Source organism: Cheilinus undulatus, linkage group 12, assembly GCF_018320785.1.
Source record: "Cheilinus undulatus linkage group 12, ASM1832078v1, whole genome shotgun sequence".
Classification (NCBI taxonomy): domain Eukaryota; kingdom Metazoa; phylum Chordata; class Actinopteri; order Labriformes; family Labridae; genus Cheilinus; species Cheilinus undulatus.
The window spans coordinates 21,948,460-21,968,297 of NC_054876.1; the positions used below are offsets into that span (position 1 = coordinate 21,948,460).

At 39.7% G+C, this 19,838-nt stretch overlaps 1 protein-coding gene across 4 annotated transcripts in view; it reads right to left on the reverse strand.

Annotated features, from left to right (window-relative positions):
* jade2 (jade family PHD finger 2) overlaps window positions 1–19,838 on the reverse strand; it is a 312,027-nt gene that overhangs the window by 277,737 nt on the left and 14,452 nt on the right. For 2 of the 4 annotated variants that reach the window (XM_041800776.1, XM_041800777.1), the window contains one exon: window positions 13,487–13,689. The exons of the other annotated variants lie outside the window; for them this stretch is intronic. The gene's annotated coding sequence lies outside the window, so the exon portion shown is untranslated. The remainder of the gene's footprint in view (window positions 1–13,486; window positions 13,690–19,838) is intronic. 4 annotated transcript variants of the gene reach the window in all.

Here is a 19,838-nt window from a genome sequence, read left to right on the forward strand (position 1 = left end):
ACACACACATAGTGAGACATATTTCCAAACAAACATGAAGAGAGGAATTCCTAAAAGATTTACTTTGGAAAAGGCTTTGGCCAAAATCCAGGAGATGAGTGAGGGGGAGTCTGATGGTGGCAGTGATTTGGACTGGAGCACGGAGGACGAGAGTTCGGACTCCAAGCCTGAACTACCACAGCCAAAAAAAATCAAACCTTTTTAGCCAGCTGCCCAGTCTACGGCTTTATCAACCTAAGGTAGGAATGCTGAATAATTTATTACCTCCGCCAAGGAGGTTATCTGATCGGCAGGATTTCTCAGTTTGTTTGTTTGTTTGTTTGTTTGTTTGTTAGCAACATAACTCAAAACGTTATGGATGGATCTTGATGAAATTTTCAGGAAATGTTAGAAATGGCATAAGGAAGAACTGATTAGATTTTGGGAGTGATTCGGATCACCATCGGGATCCAGGAATTTTTTGAAGGATTCTGTACTATTTGGAGATAGGGCTAATGGCGGAGGTCTGCACTCTCCGAGTGCTTTTCTAGTTTCATTTTTATTTGTTTTTAGATAAATTACCACGGTTGATGGTGGCAGAAGTTATTGGCTATAGTGCAGCACAGCAGTTTGACAAACTGTGAGATGGTCTTAAACTTAACCTACTTCTTGATGCCTAGCATAGGCTGCAAACAGTAAAAGTATTTATATTCGTCCTCACTAACGAGAAATAAAAACAACAACTTATCCCAACAGAACAATGTGATGTTGCAACGGACTCTGACAGCGCTCAGGCTTCATCTTCAGGTGGGACAATAGTCTATGAAAGGCAGTATACACATGTTTATTTTACATAAAATATGAAAACAACCTTATAGCAAAATATCAACAGAAACACCTGTTGACATGACAGCAGCCACTCCACTGGACATCCACAAATAAAGGCAGTCTATATTTATGGCTAAACTCTGTCAAAAACTCATATTTTTTGTTGACATATATTTTTTTGATAACAAAAATAATCAAGTAAAAAGCTAATTGTGATCTACCAATTATAGACCTATGATTTGTTATCAATAAATGCTTGCATCCTTTTCCTCTTTCTTAAATGAAACTTTGAAAATTGTGCAGCCTCTTATCACGTATCTGTACTATTATTTTGCAGTCCTGAGGCAGTGTAAGCAGGCAACAGATGGGACCGTGTGGGAGTTCATCCAGCCTCGTGCACAACCGGGGAGAGCGCAGTCCCAAAATGTGCTTACTGATTCTGCGGGACCCACGGCTCACGCGAAGCGCAACATCGAGGACGCCGTGAGTGCATTCTTGTGTTTGGTGGACAGGAGGATGCTGCAACATATAAGGGACAGCACTGTTGCAGAAGCCTGTCGTGTTGAGGAAAGGTGGGATCTCTCCATGGTTGAAGGCCTGCTGTACATTAGGGGGGCGTACAGCAAAAATCTAGAGATGGAGAGTCTGTGGTCTGAGGAATGGGGCTTGTCATTCTTCCGGACCACAACGCCAAGGAGCTGCTTCAGGGAGATCATGCGCTATCTGTACTTCTGCAAGAAGAGTGACAGGCGTGCGCGTCTGTGCAAATTTGCAAAAATTTGCCCTTCTGTCTGATGTGTGGAGTGGCTTTATAGATAATTGCATTGCCAGCTACGTATAAACCCGGAGCCTACATCATGGTGGACAAGCAGCTGTTTCCCACCAAAGCATGGTGCCACATTACTCAGTACATGGCCAACAAACCCAACAAATTCGCTGTCAAATTGTGTTTGGGGGCAGATGTGGACACTAAATATCTTTTGAATTGGTTCCCTTATCTGGGAAAAGACGAAGCATAGCCAGCACACCAACGCCTGGGAGAGAGCGTGGTGATGAGGCCGCTGGAGCCCTATGTGGGAAAGGGCAAATTTGTCACCACAGATAATTTCTTCACATCGCTCAATTTGGCAAAAACCCTCCAACAAAAACAAACCAGCCTGGTTGGAAGGTGCAACAGGAGCAGGCATGAGCTTCCACCTGCGGTGCAGCAGCAGCGAGAGGAGCTGTTCATGATGAAGGTACTGAAACACGACCGTGCCACCCTCACGTTGTACCAGGACAAGCCCAGGAAGAACATGGCTCTCCTCAGCACCATGCACCCATCTGTAACCACTGGGGGTGACAGGAAAGGAAAGCCAGAGACCGTCAGCTTCTACAACGCCACCAAGGTATGATGGAGGTTTACAAATAATTTATCATGTTTTAATTGTAGAGATTGTAATTGATAAATTTCTCTACAGCGCAAAGGTGATTTCTTGTTTGCTATGGTTTAAGATTTTATTTTATTTTTAAAATGCTGCCATGCTGCTTGATCATAGTTTCTTCTGACGCTATTACTTTACCAGGAGGGTACTTAGCAAGGAAAGGTGTAGCAGCAGCTTAGACTATTTCTATTACTACTATTTGTCTTATTATTATTATTTCTAACACACGCATTGCCTACTAATGCCCATTGTCATAGGTGGGAGTTGACGTCCTGGACCAGATGGCTCTCAACAAGAAGATGCCCTGTTGCCGTTTTTCAACCTTATTTTCACCAGCAATGAATTCTGGACTTTAAAAAAACAGCACTGATGATAAATGATTTTGAGATTAAAAAAGGTCAAAATGATACGTTCAAAGGTTCAAATTCTAACATAAAAGTAACATTTTTCTGTTTAAAAGGCAAAAAACACAAAATTAAATTAATTTTGAAGTATTAAGTTTGAAAGTACAAAATGTGTGATAAAATTTTCAATTGTGAGTCTAAAATGTCCAAATTTGGGATTAAAGTCAAAGTTTGGAGTTAAAAAGGTCAAAATATGAGATTTAAAAAATCAAAATAATGAATTGTAAAGGTTAAAATATGAAATAAAAAGTCTGATGAAAATTTTAAGTTGTGACTGTGAAAAACTGAAAACGGGAAATAAAAATAAATTAATTTTTTTCCACATTCTTGGCTTTTTTCTAATCATTTAGCTAATAATTCAACTTTTTCACTTTTCAGTTTTTTTGATTTAAGGATATTTTAAATCACCAAGGTTAAGTTTGCTTTTTTATACTGGAGGAAATCTGCAGACCTCAGTGGGCCAGTTATAATATCTATATCTACTATAATTGGGTATAACTGTACCATGGGTTGGATTTGGCCCCTGGGCCTGGGGTTTGACACCCCTGCACGAAAGCATTCTGATATTATGATATTTAAATGTCTTTGTGGGTGCCTTTTCTATGAGAGTTATGCTACTTCTGTAACATTTTCATGATGGTAAATGTATAGTTGACTGGAAAAAGTCTGTTTATGACATATAATTTACAGCATCCCTAAGGGCGTGTGAAGTGTAAACTTTATGACATTGAAGCTTGTGAGTTTTAAACTCCCTCCCTTTTGTTGCACTTAGATACCACAATGCCACAGCACCGTCTCAACCTGCACTGTGTCAGAGCTGAAGAACAACAATAGCTGGAGGCAAGCAGCTGTCACACTCGATGAAACCATGTTGTATGAGTTACAGAGCACTATCAAATAGAAATACAACCATATTGTGAAATAATGTGGTTTTTGTTTGGCTGAACATTTCTGACAGAACAAAAAGAATGTCTTCTGGCTACAGAACAAAATCAAAAATAAAGTTTGGATGGAGCAGAGAGAGGGGAATAGACGCTGAGATCAGTGTTGACTTGTGGAGACAAGGATCGTACATCAAAGGAAATAGAGTGATATCCCAAAAGATGGAGGACAGACATATGAGTGTTACAAGGGAGAGATCTCCAGACAGTGAGTCTATATGATGCCAAGAAAGACAAACTATCAGAGAAAGACTGCAGGAAGTGTTTAGACACAAACCCAAACACTCCTCATATCCACACAAACAAAATTACAATTTTAATACACAAATCCACTCTATCAATGATACATATTAAAAATAGCAGACTAATGCAGAACACACTGAGAACATGAACTACCTTCACCTTTAAGCTGCCTACACTGTTCTAATTATTTAACAGACCTAGTTTTGCTAATGAGCTCATTAATCTAAATAATGGCTTAATGGTCTAAATATGATTTTCTCCTGGTTAAAATGCAGATTTAATAGATGGAAACTGTGCTACATGTAAACAATGTGTCTTAATATGATGTGTGTGTGAACATGCAGTCAGACAGACACCTCCACAGGGACCCCACGTCCTGCCTAATGTCATTATGGTGGCGAGGTATTAAACTAGGAGAATCATGCATGCAGAAACGCACAATTCGCACATGCATACATTGACTAACACATGTTAACAAACACACACACTTAAACTGTTGGCATGCTATCTGCTGCCCTGTGGCCAAACTCCATTACATTAAAGAGCTGTGTGGCTGAATATGGCCTCCTTTTCATGCATACTTCACATCAGCCAGGGGCTAATGAACGGCAGCCAGACAATACTCACAAGCACATACACCAACACACTCACATGTACAAGCAAAACAGAGGAAATGGCAAGCTGCATGGCTAATAACTGAACCAGCAGGATTTACAGTAATTGATTCAAAGTAATCATCCACTGAAGGTTGAAAAGTCAATAAGGGCCAGGGATAATATAAAGTCCAGTGTAACAAAACAAGCTCTTTGATCCAGAATAAATCACCGGAATATCTAGAGAAGAACCTTAGCAGAGTCCATTTGAGCACTGTGAAAACACGCAGGTGTTGCCTTTCTTTACAGAGGAGGACAGTAGATATAGTCTGAAACAGGGATGAGAGAGTGGGGTAGAGTCGTGCAGGACAGGAGCCACAGGCTGGATATGAACCTGGACCACCAGTGTACATGAGGCACAACCTAACCACTGAGCCATCTGCATCCTAATTATCCCCTATCAAATTCTGTTTTATTTCATTTTAGCATTTCAACCTGACTTCCTGTTTTCCCATTATTAATTCAACATAGCATTTCCTAAGTTCGTCAGAGCCTTTTTTCATCAAGTCCTTAATTTATGGCCTTTTTCAAATCTTGTGCATGGATTTAAGGTTGGTGGGTCATAAATTCTTTTCTATGTATGTAAAGCACTTTGTGTTACATTACTTAATATAAATATGCTATACAAATTAAGTCTACTTGGCTTGATGATTGAATAATTTCTGATGCTATATCATGGCAAAATATGCCACAATTGACAGTTCTGACTGAGGCTCCAACTAAAGTCACTGAACTTACAGAACCATGACACTGGTGGCGGGAAGTAATGATCTACAGTAGGGGTGCCCAAATTCTTTTCAGTGAAGGGCCAAAAATGAATCGGGGTGGAGGGTCGTGGGCCAAAACTAAACATTCATGTTGCAGTGCATGAAATTAAACATGCCTATAGCATAATCGTGCAAAATAAAAACTTCTACAAAGTAATTTTGAAAATGAATAACACTATTCTTTATTGTGTTTCACAGCATGAAATTACTGAACATCTATATGGCACAAAAACTAATTAGGCATACTGCCTTGAAATCAATTTTAGTAAAAAAGTACTCATGTTCCTGACTATTTTTAAACTTTCTCTTATCAGTGTGCCACTGCCTCACGTGCTCCATCTCTGCCATGAGCCCAGCTTGACCCCAGCATCTTCTCGCTGACTCACTCTCTGGTCATGGGCTTTCAGATCTGAGCTGATGGGAGCTCAACAGCACCACCCTACCCCAATATAACACAGTGTTGATTTGTGGTCAGGAGAGGAAGTGCAACAATAAATAAATAATGAAAGAAATATTTAGACTGCCGGCAGTGGAAAAAAAATATTTTTTTTAATCTAAAATTCCAACATGGGCAGCGGGCCAAAAATAATTGCTCATGGGCCAAAGTTGGCCCGCGGGCCCAAAAGTGGACAGCCCTGATCTACAGGAACTTTATAGGTAAGTGAAATGTGCATTTTGTCGAGTCATGTGACAGCAATACAATGACTCTTCCAGCTGATCTGTAATGCACAAACTTTGGCTACAAACTTGCACTATGTCAGCACCCATCTCAAGGTAAGGTGGCTTCGTCCTGCTAAACCAAAGGGAACCAAGGCATGCTGTCCATGTGTGTAGGCTGTACATTCACTGCACTTGTATATAAACTGGCAGGACTCGTACGGACTAGAAAGAGGGATAAATAATTCAGTTTACTACTTAGTAGGGATGTACACAATTAGATTTTTGCCGATACCGACATTTAATTACAGTTTAGAGCTATAACTAGGTTAATAAGAATGAAAAGCATAATACTTCAAAGTCTTGATGGAGCATTTCCAGTTTAACACAGCTTTTCCCATCAACACAGCAACAGCTGAGTACACTAGGAAACTCACTGACCAGTTGCTGGCCTTTTTTAACATCCTAATTAATATTTCTCAACCATTCAAAACTTTGCAAATACCGCATAGATAAAACACACATGAAGCTGAGATAAAGATATGGGCTTAGCCCTAAAACCTGCATGACAGACTGAATACACTTCATCTATTTTTGTCTACATATTCAAATGTGTCAGCCATTAACATGTTATTCAGATTAGAAATGACATCATCATTTAAGTCTGATAATACACATGTAAAACATTAAAAACTGCATCCAAAACATCAATACTTTCGACTTTAGATCTAAAAACCCAAAGTAAAAAAATAGCATTAAACATAATATCTATGAGTGAAACCTAATATTTAACCCTTACTCAGACAAAGTCAACCACCATCAGCTTCCATTTAAATTCTCTCAGCTGGTGTCAGTCACATATTCTGTGCATAGTTTAGTGTCAGGCCAAAACACTTTCAATAAGACAAACAGCAAGAAGGTTGACAAAGCACGCTGGGAAAGTCAAGTCGCCTGGGGAGCTAATTAATTGGCTGACTATGACACTGCCGGGAGCGCTGAGTCTGACTGAGCGCTTAAAGGGAACCGCTCTGTGAAATGTGAAACAGACCAGGCCTGAGAAAACAGACGGATGTGGACTCCAAACTGCAGGTGGGAGCAAAAAGCCTGAGTCAGCTATTTAACCAGAGCACAGGATCTGTAACACAAACTTGTGTTAGTGAAACAGGATGAGCTTCAGTACAGAAACACAGCTTGGATGTTGGAGGAGAGTCTGGCAGGAGTAGGTCTAAAAGACTTATAGTGCACACTTGATAGACGGCTGTTTCAAGGTGGGCTCACACTCCCAGCATGCTCATAACAGCTCATTCACACCCCAGAGGGTTTTTTTTTTCAGTTTTGCTCTTTTTGCAGGTGAGAACTATACAAGTAAGCTGAGGAAAGCTGTCCCATAAAATATCACTCAGACTTTAAATTCACCCGTTCACAGACTTTAAAGTTGCTTTAAATATGTCTCTTGGCAATTTCTCCAAAAATGAGCAGCATTTTAGGCACCTCTAGTGTGGAAAATGAGGCTAAACGCAAAAGAGCAAAAAAAAAATGCAGTACCTTTCGTGTCCACTTGAGGATGGTTCTAAAACCCCCAGAAGTCCCATTAACACCCATATAAAAAATGAGTATTTTGGCAGACTTAACAGACATGTTACAGCTTGGTGCAAAAAGCTCGAATAGCTCATATCATTACAGTTAGGCCAGCGGAGCACTTTGGTTGCATGCTAATGAATTCATAAACTTAAAACACATCGGCATTACGAATCAAATTAAACTAAAATCCAAAAGGCTACCTTAGACTGTCTGCTTGATAGAAAACTGTAGGAATAGTATGCACTCACAGAATATAATTCAGTTAGCTCAAGTGATTAGCTAACCAATGGTTACTGTGTGTCTAGCGCCACCTTTTTGGGATGGATGGGTAAGCCTGGCACCCTTACGGGTCAGTTATTGGGACCATTTCCAACTTTTGATAATGAAAATGCAAATAAAAGTGTACTGTGCCATTGCAAACTGAACTGGACCGCTCAGTGGAAACAACCTATAAGTCATATGTTTGGTCACTCTGATTGCCCATAATGAATTAGACAGAAAGTTCAACCAAATCCCCCTCTGTGGTTTTTATCAAATGTTCTGCCCTTCCCAAACAAAGATTATAGGTGACTACTCAGATGGATGTGATGCATATCCCACGCAATGGATACGAAACAGTCTACCTGGCATGTCAGGTTGTCTGCAGCCTACTTCCAGCATATTAATGTGCCTTTAGCCCACTCCCCTTATTGACAGCATGCAGACTCAGTGCTGTGATTCTAGCAAACAGCTACATCCATTGCAGAGTCCATGAAGTGCACACTGAGTCTGTAAGCTGTATGTTACAAAAAGACATAACCTGACACACCAGATGGATGTGTGGGAAAGCTTCAATAGGAAACGTTTGAGAAAAGGAAGAAGCTTTGAAAAATCCTTGGAGTATGACTGGGTGAACATTCTGTCTGTCACATCTCTACAGGCCAATCAGAGCCTCAAAGCACGTGACGTAGCTGCTAGCAAGCTGCGCGTGCGTAGCTACTGAGGAATAACGCGAAGCATGGCGACTATAGACATGTCAGTACTCAACTTTTGTCGTTTTTGAAAACAAAACAACTCACTGCTGTCCTTTGTTCTTCTTTTAACGAAGAAATGTTGTCAAGTTCTGATAAAACTGGCGCTTTAGCAACAACCACGCTAATCTCTTCCTCCATAACTGCACCAGCTCTTGCTGATGCTTGTTTACATCACGACTCTGCTGCGCCTGAAAGTACTGCCCCTCATAGCTGATTGGTCCTGTCACTTTCTAACGGGCCCAAACGGTTCAGATGGGAGCTTTGCAAGATGGATTCGCCAGTGAAAAGCAAGGAAACAGGCATATCCATCTGCTTTGCAAGGTTAAAAAAGACAATAATCCTTTGTGAAAATTTCATGGGAGCTCTAAAAGTTTTGTGATAAGCGGATTGTTCCTCCATGCAGCATATGTGTTGGTTGTGAACACCTGCACTTTGCATTTCAAAGATTCTTAGGACTATATTAGGGCTGAAACGATTCCTCGAATTATTCGGGTGATTCAAATTAAAAAATCCTCAAAGCAAATTATCTACCTTGAGGCTTTGCTTAGATCAGTCCTGTATTCATACATGTCCATGCTGTAGCCTAGACATCGGTTTCACAGAACACCGTCAGGCGTCCCGTTACAGTCCTGCTTTGGTGCTTTCCCTCTCTCTCTCTCTCTCTTCTGCGTGCACACGTCATCCATTTAATCATAAATTATTTAAAATTCAGCGCACTTACATCTTGACTGCAGCATATTTTTTTTAAAAAGTTTCAGTGTCCAGAACAATTTGAAAGACTTATATTGATAATGAATTGACGATTAAATAGAAACACCTATTGCCACAGACAGTGACTGAGACTAAATAGGTCAAAGTTCATCATCATACAGTCAGGATTCAACAGGTCATACAAGCAGCTTTATCCGTTAAAATGTGTTCTCCATGTCAGTGTATGGTCTTAAAAGGTTATATTATTATGGTGGATGAACTCACAAACAAAAAATGTGCAAAAATTACAAGCGAATAACCTTTGAAAAAAAGACCATATACCTGTAATCCAAAGGTTAACCTTTCAGACATCATCAGACCACTGTGTGAATGATGGAGCTTTATTCTTGCTATAATGTGAAATATTACAATTATGCATAAAGTACAGGATGTTAAAATGATTAGTGTCCCTTTACTTCAATGACAAATTGGAAAGTAAAAATAAACTACAATAGAAGAAATAAAGTATTAGCACCAAAAATTTCCTGGGAGAGGATCCCTAGAATCCCAAATATGGCATTATCTAATGTTATTATCTAACTTCCTTTCGTTGTAACTTTAAGAAATGTAAACTGTCATCAGAACTTAATTGCACTTTGTAAAATATATTTTCTTTGGAGAACCTGTTAATACCAATTTTTAATAATGAAGTAGTTCATTTAAGGGACCCAGTTTCTTTTCTCATTTGTCTAGTACTACTTCTCTTGAAAAAGTAAGTGACTGATTAAAAAAATGCAATATTTCTTATTAGAGTACTCGATTACAAAAAGAATCTATTACTGCAGCCCTAGACTATACTCACTAACGAAAAAACAAAATTCCACACATACAATACTAACTGAAATGTTGATCCAAACAAAAGATAAGCTGGTACAAATATTGTGTTGATATTGTGTTCACATCACTATTGATCTGCAGACAGAGGAGTTTGAAGAGTTCATAACTCATTAAAGCTTTATTTATGCAGCAGTTGTGACTTCATCAGTGTAAAGATGAAGTCTGATTCCACTGCACATTAAACTGCCACATAAAGTGTCATAAAAAACAGAGGAGTACAGTTTAAAGCATTTTGACAGCAGCAGGCGGTCTACCTCAGGCAAGAATACATGTTTTTAAAAGTGTGTCACTTCAGTCAGATCAGGGCTGCCAATCACACAGTGTGACTGCAACATCAACATCTTTTTATTGTTTAAGATGTGTTTGCCTCTGCTGTCATCTTCTTGTTAAGTTTTGTCAGTTCATGTGATGTTTTCTTTGAACAAAAATTGGTCCTGCTGAAAAGTCACTGATGTTAACAGAGATTCCCAGTATCAGTGGGAGTAATGAGCTCAGTTGGCAGTGATTCCCCTTTTGGATTGGTTTTCAAATTTGTGTTTTTCAGTTCAACTTTTCAGGCTGTTAACTGCAGTGTATCTGGGTAGAGGTGTGACCATGCCTCACAGTATATTTAAAATCAGTACAGATATGGAACATACTTATATTGACAGGTGGCGCCGTGGCAGCATGCACATACTTGGTTCATGTAGCTATGTAGCTATAAAGACAATGAAGCTACGTAGCTACATTCGCTTCTAAGCTAGGTAGTTAATGTACCTTAAGCCAGGCATACACTGTGCAGTTTTAACTGATTCAGCCATTAATTTTGAGTTGCACGACTTACTTGAAGGTCTTGCCAACTTTCAGTCAGGTCGCGCATCGTTTGTTCTGCTGTGTGCAGGGGTTACAACTAGGGATGCATGATATTATCGACAGGATATCGGTTATCAGCCGATAATAAAACTTAACCAGATATGTACGGCCGATAATGTGACATCATAATTAAGCGCACGAGATGACGCCGGATGTGCACCAACAACAAACTCAACATGTCGGCTACGTGAAAGAAGTTTGAGTTGTGGGAATAAGACAGCAAAGTAGCTGTTTGCATCGCTTGTAAAGTACATGAGGCGAGGAGGCGCTCAACAACATGCCTTTATTTTGCATTTAAAAAGCTGTCACCCTGATGACTACAAGGACTTTCTAAAGATAAAGAATGACAAAACTTTGTGCCAGGGAAAACTCGTCAACAGCCTCTAATTAAGTCATCCAACAAAGCTATAAAACACAGCAGCGACCACCCAAAGGTAAGGAGCTGAACAGGAAAATCATTGAATTTATAGCTGTTGATAATCAGCCTTTCAGTGTGGTAGAATATACAGGCTTCCACGGGCTAATGATGCATTTAAAGCCCTGCTATGTTATACCTAGCAGGTGCTTATAGCCTTACCTGAACTGCAAAACTTTGTTTCCAGTCACGTAGAGAACCCTCAAAGATGCAGATGACTTTAGCTGTACTTTTAAAAATACATGTAGCATGTAATGCACATGTAACCCAAAAACATTACTGTAAGTTTTTCATTAGTGCATGGCTGTGTTTAAAAAAAAACAATACATCATTTATTTCTGATAAAAATCAAATGTTCTGTCTGTTTCTAAAAAAATAGACTACTACCAATATTTTTTTTTTTAATATTTTTAGTACAGGATGGACTTGGTGTTTTTCACAGTGGAAAAAATGTAATTAAACACTGGTATCGCTATCAGCCAAAATGAGTTTTAAAATATCGGCATATTGGATATGGACAAAAATCCAATATCGTGCATCCCGAGTTATAACCAACCATGACCAGACAACAGTTCTACTGCAGCGTAAGTAATTCAGTCACACAGTATGAGATGTCACTTTCCACCACGACTGTCAAAGAGTTGGCTTGAAATAGGTGCCCGGGCTCGGTTCATTTGCATTCACACTGACCAGAATGAACCAGGCTTTGGGCTCAAGTGTACCTGGATCCAGGGCCGTGTCCTTGGTGTGAAAGCACCCGTAGGCCTGTTTTATGCTTGACACATCCGCTGAGTTGCGAGTGTATGTGTGCCAAATGTGACGTAAAATCTCCAGACACGCATCTTGGAGCGGGTCCCATGCAGCAAATGTTTGCCTGGACACACACATCTCCACGGCCGTGGATGTGCCAGCCATCAAGATGGATGATTTTGAAGAACTTTTCGTTACGGAGGTCAGAAAAAAAAAACACTTGTATGATGTAGGATCATGAACACAGCCAGATGATTTAAAATTCCTGGCTTGAAATGTCACACACAGTAGGAAAAGATAAAGAATGGTGCTCATCTATTCCTCACATTGGCTGCAAAAGTATATTGTACTCTCCCTTCTCCACCTCTCATGATTGAGTGGGATGCGGGTCATCTCCTCTTTCTTTTCTGTTTTAGCAACAAGAGTAGCAGCAGCTCTTCTTCGTCGTTCTCCATATTGTAAGCAACTATTCTTCCCTCATAATTTCTATTAGAACATGCTACAAATGTGATTTTTTGAAGACACTGCCCCTAACTTTTGGGAGACTGTCAGTCCGTGCCAGATATAAACACACCCAACATTTTGGTGTCACGTTTTCACATCAGTTTGTGTTCATGCGGGAAGCACAACTGAGCCTTTAGCCTATAGCATTTTCACACCTAAGGTTTGTTTTCTTCAGTCATGGACTTGTTACATTGTTGCAGTTAGTATCTATCCATCTACCTCAGGTCTGTAATCATATGCTGACATCTACAAGCAGACCAAAATTAATCAGTGTAAGTAGTGTGTCAGGTTACAGAAAGGCAGAAAAGGCTTATGTCTTAAAGGCTGGAAACAAAAAAAAACAGTTACATGATTTTGCTTGAAAAAATGTATGCATAAAATAACTGTTTACTGATCAGCTGGAACATTAATTATTTTGCTCTAGTCTTACAGTAGTTCAGCTCAACCAGTGCAGAACTAACCAAGAACAGGTGTTAAGTTCAACCATACAAACTTGTCAAAAATACTGAAGTTGACAATCTTGTCTCATCCGAAGGATTAAAAAAAAAACATGATGTTTGCTGGGCTGTCGCTCTGTCTGTCTTCAAGCTTCCCAAGCTGTCTCTGGCCACATCCCATTTGTAACCCTGTCCATCCGTCTGTCTGCCTGTAAGCTTGCCATCTGTCTTTCTGTCTGTCTGACTGCTTGACTCTTTGCCTCTCTGCCCGGCTGCCCATTTGCCTGCCATCTGTTTGTCTGTCTGCAAGTATGTCAGCCCTCTGCTTGTCTGTCTGTCTGTCTGTCTGTCTGCCTGCCTGCCTGCCTGCCTGCCTGCCTGCCTGCCTGTCTGTCTGTCTGTCTGCCTGCCTGCCTCCCACAGCCTGCCCTGTGGATGACTGTGCACTTACTTCAGCAGAAACAGTGTTGTGGTTCGTGTGTTTTTTCAGCACTTTGCAGCACTTAAGGTCAGCTCACTACAACTGCTGCCATGATGGTGATCCATTATTAAGAGAGTGTAGCTGCACAGACCCAGCAGGCAGCGCGCACACACTGCTCTCTGGGGATGAGTAGGCAGTCTGGCTGTCAAGACATTAAGTGACTGCTGGAACATCTGGAAACACATAAGCACACCAGCAGAGATATATTTGTGTGTCTTTGTTTAAGGTGAATAGAAACTGTTTGAAAAGAGCATTAGTCCTGCAGATAACGGAGCTTTCCTGCAGACACTATTCTAGCAAACATGGGAACATTTGAATTACACAAGCATCAACAAATACAATCTGAAAAAGCAGAGCTGTTTGCCAATCAGCACACTCACAAACGCACAAATGCATAAACGCACAAACTGGCCAGTGCTCAGAGCTCCTTGAGGAGCCAGAGGTCAGTCAGTTTGATAAAGAATCCTTGCATATAAATTGCTTCATAACAAGCCATCTCTCTGAGGCAATGCTGCATCTGTGCGTGTGTGTGCATGTGAGGTTTGTGTGTTTTCTCTGTCCTGGGAGAAGATTTGTAGATCAGTGCATTTATTGTGTTTGCTTCTGTGCCCAGTGTGTGTGTCTGTTTTCCTCCATGATCCCAAGGTTTGTGTGTCTATGTCTGTGTTTGTTGATTTAAGAGGGTAAGACCTTTCCGCCTGGGGAACAAAAGCCTTTAAAAAGTCTTTAAATCCTTATCATCATTTTCTAACCAGGAAAAGAGCTCTTCTTTTAGCACTTCTTTTGTGATGCGTGCATTATTCACATCAATTAGTTTTCCATGGCCATCGTCATCATTCCTCCGTTGATCAGTATTTAAAGATTTTTCTCTTAGATGCTGCCTTCTTGACCCCTGATAGTTTAATCTTTTCAGAAAGTAAAGCATCATTTCAGACAACCAAACTTAATAAAAGTCATTTCAAATAATAATTTTTCTCAGATAGGAGAACAGAAAGGCACCACTCCAACCCCCTGAGACCCTGTAGTGTACAAAGGTTCAGCAATGGATGAAAAAAAAGGAGGAAAGACTGGAAGAATGTCAAGATGCATTGACAAGGTTTGTAGTACTGGCTGCTGCTTGTTCAGTATTAATAGTGTATTCAGTACTCAGTGATTGATGTATCACTGGTATCTTCTTCAGTGACATCCACTGATTTGATCTTGTTTGATATTTTCACGTTTCAACAGAATGGCTTACATCATAGACAATATGGCAAAATAATGTAAAATATTTTCATGTACAGGACTGTACAGAACTTTAGGCATGTTTGAACTAGGGTTGTTCTGATCTTGATACCAGTATTGGAAATACGTCAGATACTGCTTAAAAAGCAGGTATCGATATTGGCGAGAACATGAGTTTATGCCATGATCCGACACTGTTTGGATTAACTTTGTATTTTGCTTCGTTTAGCCAAGCTAACTGTTAGTGCTATAAACCGGAAATCAATTCTTCTTTGCTGCCACTGTATGAACTAGGGATGGGAACAATTAATTGATGATCGATTAATTGGTCGTTAAGAATTTGGTCGACCGCGGGGAATTTAGTCGATCTGATGTTGGCATTTAATAAGGAGACTAAACATGTCTTACTCTGCACTGCACAACAATATCTACCTTCATGACATTGTGAGTTGGTTTTAACAAAAGCAATGAGACATCCTACCCATCAGGGGGCAATTTAACTTAAGGAGAGAGGGAGAGGGCAAACAGAAGAAGTACATGAGCAGCACAATGCATCATCTCAAAGCGAAGTGTGGTGTGGGACTGTTTCAGTTTAGAGAGTCATTGATAAGCAAACTCATTAGTTACCAGTTTTTATTATATAGGGAAATGTTATACATATATACAGTGCTTAACAAATATATTAGACCACCTGTCATATTTGTCTCAAAGACCATCCAGCATCATGAAGTGCTTTAATGCGGACTCTTTCATTTTTAGTGAGCTCTCCACGTTTTACCATTTTGAAGAGGAATGAGGGATTTCAAACTGAATTCACCTAAATTTGAGCTTGCTCACTGGGCTCCTCTGATAAGTCAGAAATTAATTAAGCATAACATACAACCTCTAAAACTATTTTTTCTCTTCAGGAATGCAAGTAAATAACTATAATTTGACATATTAATGAAGAAATATTAATGTGCTTTACCATTTTTTCAGTTTTTTTGTAAATCAGTAAATTTGAAAATTCCTGGATAACAATAATAGTTATATTTTAGCATTAAAAATATCATTTGGGTTAAAGAGCTTCTACATATTGATGTATTAACCATTGCAGAAACATAAAAAATGATTTTGGTAATTACCAATACTGTTAATTTAGGGCAGCTGTGGCATAAACCTTACTTTGGTTAGGGTTAGGGTGGTCTAATAAATTTGTTAAGCACTGCATATCTGAGTTTCTGTTAGCCAGCATTTGCCGGTCATTGGCCGGTAAAAAAGGGTGGAAGTCGGGCAGATAAGAATATAACTGGTCAAAATGTCTGGCAGAAACCATGCCAATGCCCAGATATGTAAATACTGAATACTTGCATATTATATTTTGTGTAACCTAGAAGATATGTTGCGAGAATGCTTAAATATAAACTAAAAGTTGCCTAATCTTACTACATCTGCTGTCCTGCAGTGCTGAAGTTATTTATCTCCTCAGACGGCAAGCATATGGCTAATTATGTATGCACAATGACGTCAAAGCAAGTCTATCTCTCTAAGCATGCTCGGTACTGCTGGAGACTAGGCAGGGAATGTCTGACCAGAACTTTCTCGTAAAGCAGAATTTTAATCTAAGTGAGGTTTTCCCAGTTAACCAAAGGCTTAACCAAGGCTCCGCTGCGGCTCAGTCCCCGCTAATGACAGGCCTGCTAGTCATTAGCTGGGACACAACTCATTAGCTGTATATAACAGCTAACCCATCCCCCATAACTGTGACATTGTCATGCCAAAGCGGGGGGCAGAAGAGCGGCATCTCCGTTTTCTTTCGCAGAAAGCTTTCGGTGTTGCTGTCAGTGCTAGCTGTGATGAAGAAATGTGTTGTTCTGGCTAAGGCCGAGCTCACGTTCGGATAGTCCACAAGCATTCACACAACAAGTTCCCTTTTCCCCCTCAACTATCACATAATCATGCCAAAACAGCTCAGCAGAGAAGTAAAAACATCTTTATTAACATGAAAAGCTTTTTGGGTTGTTTTATTCTTTGTCATACATAAATGTGGTCCAGTTCTGGTGAAACAGAGGCTGAAGCTATATCTGAGTATTTAGAGCAGTGGAAGCAGCCATTATAGGGCTTTCAGCACGAGTAAACCCCGCCTATAGAGCAACTCTGTATGGATGAGCCATACATAAATGAGGTTAACTCGAGCCTAGTGAGTGGAGGCAGCCATTAGTGACAGCATTCAGTTCAAGCAAACGCAACTCTGTAGTATATGGCTTACACAAAAGCGTCACTCACTCAGTTACTTACTGACCGACCGACAGACGGCAGACAGACAGACAGACATACTCAGATACAGACATCGCCATATGTAGGGCTGCCCTCAGCGGTCAGCCAAAAACTCAGTAATCAACAGGAAAACAACTCTGGGGTCACTGAGATGCTGTACATTATGATTCTATTTGTTAAGCCGTTTTGAGTCAAATATAGGTCTAAATTAATATGTTAGTCTGGACAGTCATTTCAGAAAGTTCAGACTGGGATCGGATCAGTTCTCAGTGTCAGTCGATACCCAACACCTTGGTATCGGAATCATATTGGGAAGGAAAAAATGGTATTGGAACATCCCTAGTTTGAACCAAAAACTTAGGCTGAAGTGGGGCATAGATGTGGCAAGTAAGCCCACTGGAGGGCATCACTGGGTGGGATAGAGGATTGAAAAAAACCAGGCCACACACCAGGTGGCTTAACATATTACCAGGGGCATAGAAAAATAAGTTCACACCTGTATGACGGAGTCACTGGTGGATGTGGTGAGTAAGCACGACCTAGCGCATTGGTTCACCCCTTTGGCCACCCAAATCATATCTAATACAAGCCCCCCAGGACCCACTTGAAAAAACCACAGTGTTAATTGTTGTCATTAACAAAAGCCCATCATTAAAGACCTACATATAAGCTACTTGTTTTTGACAAAAGATCTATGAATAAACTATATTCACACCTATATTCATAGGCCACTCTAGAAAAAAAGCAGAAAAACATTAATTTATGAAAAAAACGTGAACCAAAGAATTATTCTATTCTATTCTATTCTAAAACTAAGAATATTTGAGATCATTTAGTCCAGAATCAAACCACTGTTTTCAGATGTGCTTCTTGTCATTTTTTAGCTTTACACTGTTGAAATTTTTACAACTTCAAAAACCGACATTTATGAGTTTTTATTGTCAAATTTTAACCTTTTTTTTTAATTCAGAAATAACGGGTTTGTTTTCTTGTAAATACAAAACTTTATAATCTCAAAAATTGTAATTTTTTTTCACCAAAATTTTGACTTTTTTTCTAAAAAATGTATAGATTCTGTTCTTTTTATTATTTTTTTACATTAGCACTAATACACCATTGAATATATATATATATATATATATATATATATATATATGTTCATCTAATTTTGACAGCGTCAGAGCAGACAGGTTCCTGTACCCCACCTGAGATCTTTGGACCCCCTAGAGATGCCCACACCCCAGACTGGGAACCACTGGCCTATGGTGGGTTGTAGGGTCACCATGTGCCCCTGGTCCTGATGTGTATTTCCAAAGGGCCTGAAAACCGCTGGTGGTCTCCAGGTATATCACCAGGAGTGAAAAGGCTTGGACAAAAGAAATGCTGTAAAGCTTGACCTTGGCTGACATGCGATACAGGTTTGTCAACATGTATAAAGCTTGACTTTGGCCTTTGACTTACACCACAGGATGAGACAGAATGCTGAAATAGTAATGAGATTTACAGTCAGGGGTCTGTGCATTTTGTTATATTTTGAAGTTGACTGGACGCTTGGGTTGATCTGCTCTATATAGATTGAAGTGTTTTGGCAGCCTCTGCTAAAAATAGACCTAGCACAGATCTCAAGCTGAGCAGAGAAGAGAAGTGCTTCTGGCACACACCCAGAGACCGGAGAAAGTGCAAGGAAACTTTTTGGACTCCGGAAAGCAACATTTCTGGGCGCCAGTTTGGCTCGGTGGGTAGAGCGGGCGCCCACTGGTCATGGGATCAACTCATTTCACCCCTTCTCTCTCCCCATGTTTCCTGTCCCTCTTAAGCTGTCCTTTAAGAATAAAGGCAAAAAGACAAAAAAATAATCATAAAAAAAAAAAAAAACACTTCTTCAAAGATCTGAATGAAATGTGTGTAGAGGTGCTCTGCTCACCGGGCATGCAACCTCCACACCAACAAGTACACTGAGCTACCTCTTGTCTAATGTGATTTTTAATGATGTAATGGTAATGACTTACACCACCAGAAAATTCAAGACTGCAGGCCAAGCCTCTCAGATACCCTCTCCCGCAGAATGTTAATTTGAGATGCTGTCTCTGTCAGAACAAAATACACGCTATTTTTAAATAAATTTGGATTACACTTTCAGGTTTAAGGTAAGGCTTAAGGTAAGGGTTAGGAAACCAGGAGTTAAAAGTTAAAAACCTGATATGAAAAACACAATCACAAAACGTTTAATGACATTGAGTAAACAGTAAACAGTACGTAGTTAATGTACCTACAGAGCTAACATGGCTAAAGCTAAGCTCACAGAGTACATGGACATTTATATGAACAAAGCTATGAAGCTAATGTTAGCTATGTAAACTACATAGCTACGTTATCTATGTAACTACATAAGTTTTAACCAAGCTAACTTAAACTTACATTGAAAAAGCTAGCTAAGCTACATTTGCTACATGATTTGAATGCATCAAAGTCATTGATAATTATATTTTCAGTATTTTATCTTTGATCCATCACATGATTCGACACAACTTAAAATCTGCACAAATCATTAAAAACTTAAAAAGTCACAAATCAATGGAAAACAGACAATTTTGCAAAGATCAGGTTTGTCAAAATTACTCTAGTTAATCTCAATTAATCAAGGTCCACACTTACAGCACTCATTTGTTTTAAATTGCAATTAATCACATGCTTTCTGATCCCTTGTGATACGCTTTGATTTAGGCATGTCAGCTTTTCCCTGCAGCCACAGTGATGTCCACCACTGGCCCCTAAGTCTCACTTCGAAAAATTTACCGGCAGCTCAGTGGACAAGTCAAAGTCATTTGAACTTTTTTGTTCA